Source organism: Myodes glareolus, chromosome 20, assembly GCF_982192425.1.
Source record: "Myodes glareolus chromosome 20, mMyoGla1.1, whole genome shotgun sequence".
NCBI lineage: Eukaryota > Metazoa > Chordata > Mammalia > Rodentia > Cricetidae > Myodes > Myodes glareolus.
The window spans coordinates 20294226-20302909 of NC_142045.1; the positions used below are offsets into that span (position 1 = coordinate 20294226).

The 8684-nt window shown below is 38.4% G+C and overlaps 1 protein-coding gene across 2 annotated transcripts in view; it reads right to left on the reverse strand.

The window, feature by feature from the left end:
* Nucleotides 1-8684, reverse strand: part of Rsrc1 (arginine and serine rich coiled-coil 1) — a 290122-nt gene that overhangs the window by 127800 nt on the left and 153638 nt on the right. The gene's annotated exons all lie outside the window — the stretch shown is intronic.

Below are 8684 nucleotides of genomic sequence, written 5' to 3' on the forward strand. Positions count from 1 at the left end.
GGGCGGGAGTGGGCAGGGCTTGTCTTTTAAAGGGACAGGGTACCCAGGAGACAGACAAGGCCAGCAGATGAAAACAAATGTAGAAAAATCACAATAAGATTTTTATTCTTTTCAAACAGAGAAATCAATATTAATTTTTAAAAATGAAGTCATTTAAGATCACTTCCAAAATCTTCTCATACAATTTTTTAGTGAAGTATGGTGTTAAAATTCTTGAGACAACAGAAGGCATTTAAGACTATAAACCTATAGCATATGATATCATAGATCAGATGTATAAAAGATACCATAAATATGCTTTTCAGATATAGTTACCTGGCCAATCAATTCATATTACAGACGAATACCTCCTTCAAAAGGCAGGGAGTCATGCATCCTTCCCTGTCTTGGATAAGGAAAGGCTCTCAGTCATGAGAGGAAAGGAGTTAAGGCAGATATACACAATATACCACAAATATAATTTACTATAAAATTAATTTAAAAAATCTGAACTTGTTAATAAAAATAACTGCAACAAAAATGGCTGAATACGGAAAAAGATGAGGCAGATTATTTTTTAATGGTTACAGTATAGGAGAACACTATTGTGATTAAAAGTATTGGGTGTAAGTTTTTAATTTATACCCCTTGAAGGATCTGATCTGCTTACTATTCCTTTCATCAACCCACATTATAAAGGTAACTTAAGTATGCCAGGGTAACTGAGAAGAAACTTGCTGCTGGACTGAAAAGTAGTCGGGAAGAGCTGAGAAAAGGCATCTCTAGGGAAGACCAAGTTAACAGAGGTGAACAGACCCTCATGATGATGGGTTAGTTGTCTAACTTACATTCAACAAATCCTGAATATGTACCCATTTATCACTCCAAGATTTCCCTGGTCTGGGTTCCAATCTTGTACCCTCCTCCACTTCAGTTATATATCCTAGTAAAAGAGAGGACTCACACTCGATACTTGGGGCACAAAGAACCCTTAAAAGACTTTAATATTAAGGAAGATAGGGCAACAAGACTCCTTCCTTGAGCAACTCCGCCTAAAGTCAAGGCGTGAAGAGCAGTTACATCATACAGGAAACAGGGAAATGTCTTGTATACCTGGCAGCACCTAGTGGGGTCAGCAAGAGAAAGTTTAGAGCAATATTTTAAAAGGAACAATAGTGACCCTTTTAGAGTTTTATTTAAATACTGGACATATATGTCAAGATGCATATGAAGCAAGATTGCTCTAAATTTCTACAATGTTAATACGATTTGATACTATGCAATCTCCCCAACTGCCAACAGTTGCTTGTACTGTACCAGCCTGCTGCTATAGAGGCTGTCCAAATGGGGACAACACTGGCCCTGCACACACCACTGGTATTTTATTCTAAATATTTTGCAGTTAGAAATTCAAAATTGACAGGTAAAGGATGTTCGAATATAGTCTCTAACTTTTCAAGCTGTATTAATTGAAATTTGTAAGATTATTATTAATTCTATGTGAAATTTTCATAAAGGGTAAAAAAAATACTATTTGACTCAAGAACAGAAATAAGGGGAAAGCAATGATTTTTTCTTATTGCACTTCTATTTGTTCTAATTGCACCCAGACCATGTTAAGCAAAGCTGCGGCTCCCGGTACAAATGAGGGATTGACTAGAGATGGAACAGAAAGTCACTGGAAGAAGGATGAGGCCTGCGCACTGTACAGACAGGGACTGAGCTTTAACAACTCTTCTCTTCAGCTTACCCTGGAGGTGATGTAGTATGAGGGCTGGCTTGTTGGGGTTTCTGTCCCTCCCAGTACCCCAACAGCTGGCAAGCAACAAAGAAAATCACACACAAGACTCCATAAGATTATAAACTGATTGGCCCATTAGGTCAGGCTTCTTATTAGTCCTTGTAACTTATATTAATCCATTATCATTATCTATGTTAGCCATAATGGCTCAGTACCTTTTCCAGCTGGGCAGCTTACATGTTTCCTCTCCAGTGGTCTGCGCAGGAGTGGCTGAGAGAGAGCTTCTGCTTCCAGAATACTCCCAGTCTCTTTGCTCCACCCCTACTTCCTGTCTGGCTTTCCTGCCTATACTGCCTGCCTGGCCAATCAGCGTTTTATTAAAATATGATTGACAGAATACAGATAATTCTCCTGCACCATTCCCCTCTTTTTTTTTTTTTTTAAACAAAGAAAAATACCCATAGTCCATTTGTTGGGAATGTGGGCGTAGTATTTCAGGCTACTTCCTGCTGGTTGGGGGCGCTGATGATCTTATGGGGACCTAAAGAAAACTTAGAGTTATAATTCAAGTCCTGACTGGAGTATCCTGTGAGTCTCGATCATCTCAGGCAACAGTCTTGGATCAGTTCTGGATGTAGACCTCTGTCATCTGGGCCATCTGTTCCTATCGGAGATTTTTCAGGTGGCCTCCCTTGGTCAAAGGTGATTATTCTTAACTCTGAATAAATCCAGAGTCTCTCGTTTTCTGTGGAAACAAAAGCAAAATCTCTTCTCCAAAGTAACATACCTTTTGACTTCAGTTTTGAAGCCAAGGTATTTTCAAAATTCCTATCTTGTGTTAGTTCAGCAGCATTTATAAACAAAAGTCTTTTAGCAGTTGTTGCTCCTTCCTCAGCAATCAAACAATTTAAAGAGAGCATAAAAGCATACAGTATGAAGATTCTCTGTGCATTTTCCATCTTTATGTGGCTTTATTTTAACCTCTATTTCTTTTATTTTTACTTTTACTTTTTGAGACAGGATCTTTGTATATCTTTGTCCTGGAATAACACTGTAGACCAGGCTGTCTTTGAACTCACAGAGATCCTCCTGTCTCTGCCTCCCCAGTGCTGGGATTAAAGGTGTATGCTACCACACCTTGAACTCACAGAGATCTGTCTCTGCCTCCCAGGCATTGGGATTAAAGGTGTGTACTATCACACCCAACTACTTTCTTTCTTTCTTTTTACTTTAAGAACTTTAACTTTTATCCTGAATATATTTTTAACACACTGTAAACCATTTAGAGGTTTTCTTCCTCTTTGAATCTCTCTTTACTGTATCTCTCTCTCTTTTTTGACCACATGAGTCTTTAAGGAGAGGACTAAAACTGTGACTTTTACGGCTGGAATTAGCCCATTCCGTAACTTTCCAGGCTCATGGCTGAGATACCAGCCAGAGCTGTGTTCACTGCCACAACTCTATGGCATTTCAAGGTCCTTGCTAGCAAGCAAGCTGCAGCATTCTGCTCACAGACCACACTCAGTCGGACTGCCTGCCTGAAAGAGTCAGAGTTTGCTCTGGCAGGACAGCCCAGAAAGCCGGCATTTTAAAACAGCACAGCTTTTCTCCTGCTACAGCTGAAAACTGAAAAGAATGCATTCAGCTTTTCATCAACACCATTTAAGTGTTTTGTGGCAGGACCTCTTTAAAGAGCTGCAAGGTTTTGCAGCTAAAGCTGAATCAGGAAGCCTCTCTTAAATGAGAGCGCTTGCTTGCCTCTAGCAAGCAAAGTAGACCTGAGAAATTGCTGCCACCAAGAAGCCATGCTTTACTCTATTCTTTTCCAAGCTTTCTCAGGCTTTCTGTGGATTCAGTTATCCACGTCTGGGCGCCATATGTAGTTTTAAAAAAAAAAAAAAGAGGGGAATGGTGCAGGAGAATTATCTGTATTCTGTCAATCATATTTTAATAAAACGCTGATTGGCCAGGCAGGCAGTATAGGCAGGAAAGCCAGACAGGAAGTAGGGGTGGAGCAAAGAGACTGGGAGTATTCTGGAAGCAGAAGCTCTCTCTCAGCCACTCCTGCGCAGACCACTGGAGAGGAAACATGTAAGCTGCCCAGCTGGAAAAGGTACTGAGCCATTATGGCTAACATAGATAATGATAATGGATTAATATAAGTTACAAGGACTAATAAGAAGCCTGACCTAATGGGCCAATCAGTTTATAACCTTATGGAGTCCTGTGTGTAATTTCTCTTTGGGACTTGCTGGCTTGTTGGGGTACTGGGCGGGACAGAAACCCCAACAAGCTGGCCCTCATGTTACAAGGTGAGATGTCTTAGCATATAGCCCCTGTCATGGCAACAGCAATTAGCAGGAAGGTAGAGGCTAGCTAAATTAGTGTGAGCTGTGCAAAATAATGCATTCCAGTGACCTCTAAACATAGGAAGCAGAGGCAGGAGGATCATGAAGTCCAGATCTCTGTGGGTTACCCAGTGACAATCTGTTTTAAAACAAAAACAAACACAAAAATAAAACAGAAAAATAATTGCTGAATTGTATTTTAAAAAGATTGTGTTGCCGGGCAGTGGTATCACACGTCTTTAATCCCAGCACTCGGGAGGTAGAGGCAGGAGGTAGAGGCAGTGAGTTCGAGGCCAGCCTGGTCTACAAGAACTAGTTCCAGGACAGGCTTCAAAGCTACAGAGAAACCCTGTCTCGAAAAAACAAAACAAAACAAAAATCAAAACAAAAAGATGGTGGTTGTACCACTGTGTGCAGATCACTGAAAGAATGGTCTAATAACTAAAATAACTGACAGTCAAACAGAGTTCAAGGGATGGCATACATTCATGCTGACATAGGTCTCAGTTGTGCAGCAATGAAGCATGAGCAGAGGCAGGGAAACATCTAATAAGTTAAACACTGGACATTCAGCATAAGCAAAACAACATCTCGTTTATTAAGACTGTTAAATCTTTCCTTTAAATGCTGGTTTCATTTACTTTGTAATTTTGTTTTTCGTATGTAGACTTAGGTGTTGAGATTTGTTTGAAAGATAATTTAGTATACTAAAAACACTGGCTCTTGAGGGAGTGGTTTTAACAGTGTGGGCTGACATTCATCATTTGCTGGATGTTAAACAGATCATTTAGTCTCTCTACATCTCAATTTCCTTATCTGTAAAATCATAAAAATAAGAGCACGGAAATTCCTTCAATAATATTGTAATTGGGATCCCCCAAAATTAAAAGTATGAGGTTTGATGCTATCATTCCTGAGTTTTATGACAGAATTTTCTTTCTACCTTCTTGAGAGTATATTATTGCAAGATTTACTGTGAGCACCTCATAGAGTATAAGGGTGTATGTGAGTGTGTGCTATGAACTATGAGCTCCAATTTAAGTGCTAAGGATGTAGGAAGACTTATACTGACTGTTATGATTGCTGGAATTTCATTATTATTACTATGGTTTTACAGCTGCATGGGCATTATAACTACAGAAATTTATATTTAGTTTCATAGAGACATATTATGAAATAGCGTAAGATTCCACAATATGATGAGACAACTGTAATTATTCCTCCTTACAGAAAGTCAATACTTATGATTAAAATATAAGACATCTAATTTTGAAAAACTGTATTTCTATCATTCCATGTATCCTGTTATGAATATTCTAGTCAAAACAGAAAAAACTATTTTTAAAACTTGTAAGAACAGTGACAAGCTCGAAAGCATACTAATATTTTTGTAGCAGACCTTCATTTGAAGTAGTTTTTATAAAACACCGTAATAACTATTCATGCCCATTGAGTAGTAGGACTGACAGTAGCAAAATCCAGTGTGGTTTTACTTTCATTGGCTAATTTTATCTGCTATACATGGTTTTATTTAACATGTGAAAATACTGCTACAGAGGAAACAATCTCAGTGAATGAAGGAGGTTAAGATATAATGAATTATTATTTTAACACTGTGGCGCACATTTCTCATAAATACCAGAATCCCTTTTCACACTGGGATTTAGGTTACCATTAAAAGTCAATTACTCATGGCTTAGAAAAAAAATTTTAATGTATCCTTCAGAACTTTAAATTATTTAAAAGTAAAACATCTTAATTAGAAGTATCAACTGCATCTAAAGAAGAATAGGAACTTTAGTTCTATTTTTATAAAACAATAATATTTGTCCTAATTTCTTTAGGAACAAAATAGGATGTATACAAAACCAAACCCCAAAGTATACATTTTCTGTTATTATATCAGCGTCATTCTCCTCTAAAGGGTCACTTGAAATAAATTAAATTAAAAACTATTTAAATACTTAATTAGTGTTTTGGTCAAGCATATGCTGATATTTTGTGCAAACTGGTGATAAAGTTTTTATAGGTGTGGCCTCCTAAAAACATTCCATTAATACACTGTGTTGTATTCTAGATTTAACAGTTGGTACAATTTGGATAATAGCCAATAGATGGCACTGTTCCCACTAGTAGCAAAGACCTTATAGAGGACTCTGCATACACACATTATTAAGAACAACTGTCTGCTCAAATCACTGAATTTGAATTTTTCATGATGAGGAACACATATTAAAAATAAAATTAACACATCCGTTAAGTTAATAACTTACAGAATATGACAGATCAAACTATGGCAAAGCATTTACTTATTTATAAAAATATCTGACTATCATTATATATCAGAAATATAAAAGAGAAGATATTTTCTGCTTTCTGGTAATAAAATCATATGATAAGTAGAATTATCAATGGAGATATGCACAGAGACACAGAGGACCATCCTCAGAGGTAAGTGGATCCGGGAAACCGCTGCAAGGGAGATGATCCCTCGACTGGTCAGAAATGGGGAAATGAACTAGCAAAGAAAAAAGCATGAAAATAGTGTACAACTAGGGACTCATGGCTCAGAATGGTGAGGCTGGCAGGATGTAAATTTGGTAGGGGAGGTATATATCACTTGGGGGGGGGGTCAGCTATCTAAGGAATGTGAGCTTTCCTATATAATGGGAATCCATTAAAGATGTGACAGGGAGCAATGTGATCACATTTCCTTCTTGCAGAAGTCACTTTAGGCATCGAGTACCCCGGAATTTAGATATGCTAAGGCTTGGGGTGGGATACCACCACAACTGCTCTGAATAGTCACTCCAGGCAACAAGCAAGAGAAATTTCACCAGAGCAGAGGCCAGGAGGGAGATTTGAAGAAACCAAGGAAAACTGAAGCTGTATCTTGGACGTTGTGTCTTTAGACAGAATATCCTTTGTGATGAGACATTATTGAAGCTGCAGCGAGGTTCTTCCTGATGTATCAAAGAATAAAAGTACCAAGGTATTTTTAAAACAGCCAACCACACACAGTAATGAAGCCTGTGAATTCTCAAAAGATTCCAACTTCACTATGCCGTTTGCATTGAGATTTCTGAGTTCCTCCCCTCGGTGAACTATTCTAGAGCAGCGGTTCTCAACACATGGGTCATGACCCTGTGAGGGGGGTCACTTATCAGATATCCTGCATATACAATATTTACATTATGAGTCATAACAGTGGCAAAATTAAAGTTATGAAGTAGTAATGAAATAATTTTATGGTTCAGGTCACCATAATGTATTAAAAGGTCACAGCATTAGGAAGGTTGAGAACCACTAGTCTGGAAATCATAGGAATAAATATTACAAAAGGCAGATCTCGTCTACCATGATGCGAGAGGGAAAGGCAGTCATGTTCCCCCATCAATATGCCAACCACTTCAAACATTCATAAAAATCACTTGAAAATCCAGAGTGTGGAACCCAATAAGCTGCTCCCTCCTTTATGCAGCCCAGACCCATCTCTCTTTGGAGTGTATATTTTCCTTCCCATTGCTACATAAACTTCGATTTAGGCTGTCTAAGAAATTCAGCTAAATTTAACGCTTTCTTTCAGAAATCAAGAAGAAAGCTTCACCGGGAACAATTGCTGTGGCCATGAATTTAAATGGACTACTAATGAAGGTAGGGAACCAACACAGAGGCCGTTCTGAGCAGTGCAGCAAAGGAAGCTTTACCAAGAGCAGTGGCAACCAGGGTAGAGAGCAAGACACAGTTTTGGAAAACACTAAGGGAACTGCAGAGGAGCAATGAGAAACCAAGGCTCACGTCGAGACAATGTACTTTGAGAATGAAACTGAAATGTTTTTAGTGGTCTACCCTCCTTTTAGCTGTGCTTCTTCTAGTGCAACTTGTCCTGATCTTATCAAAACTTTATACTTTCATATCAACCTGTAGTGTTTTTATCTCTAAAACATGTTCAAAAGAATGACTACAGAGCGTCTTTAATGTCTACCCCTTCTCCATATTAGATTACACTCTGCATGAAGACAGCGCCGTCCCTCCTGATGTGGTTCACCCCCCACACTTTCACTGAAGCTGACAGGTGGCTGGTGTTCGACAAATACTTGCTCAAGGAACACCTGTCTGATGGTATGCACACCTTGCTTGCCTGTGTACTTCCCATTACATCAAATACCATCTTTGGCCACATTTAGTAATATCCACAAGAGATCACTCCTATTCATTAAGTACGTAAGTATGTTAGGATTTTCAGTAATAGCTGGGCTGTCTCATATGTCAAGTTAGAAGCTATTCTCCAGGATCACGAAGGTGCTACTGCTCATGGCCGCTCTATGCTACAGACATTTGATAAAGGAAAGAAAGGTACCTTCTCACCTTCCGGTTCTTACCAGGTTCTTTCTGAATGAATATTTATTTTTCACCTGTTTATTCTTTGTGGTCAAACCTACCTTAAAATATAGTTTGGTCAGCTTACTAGTTTGATATGTTGTAAAGAAAAATTTCAATCTCTTACATTTCACATTAAACTTCACTGACACAGGTAGCACATATCGTGCATACGGAAGGTGTAGAATGTGATAATTTAATATATGGAGACATTATGAAGCAATCCCTACATCAAA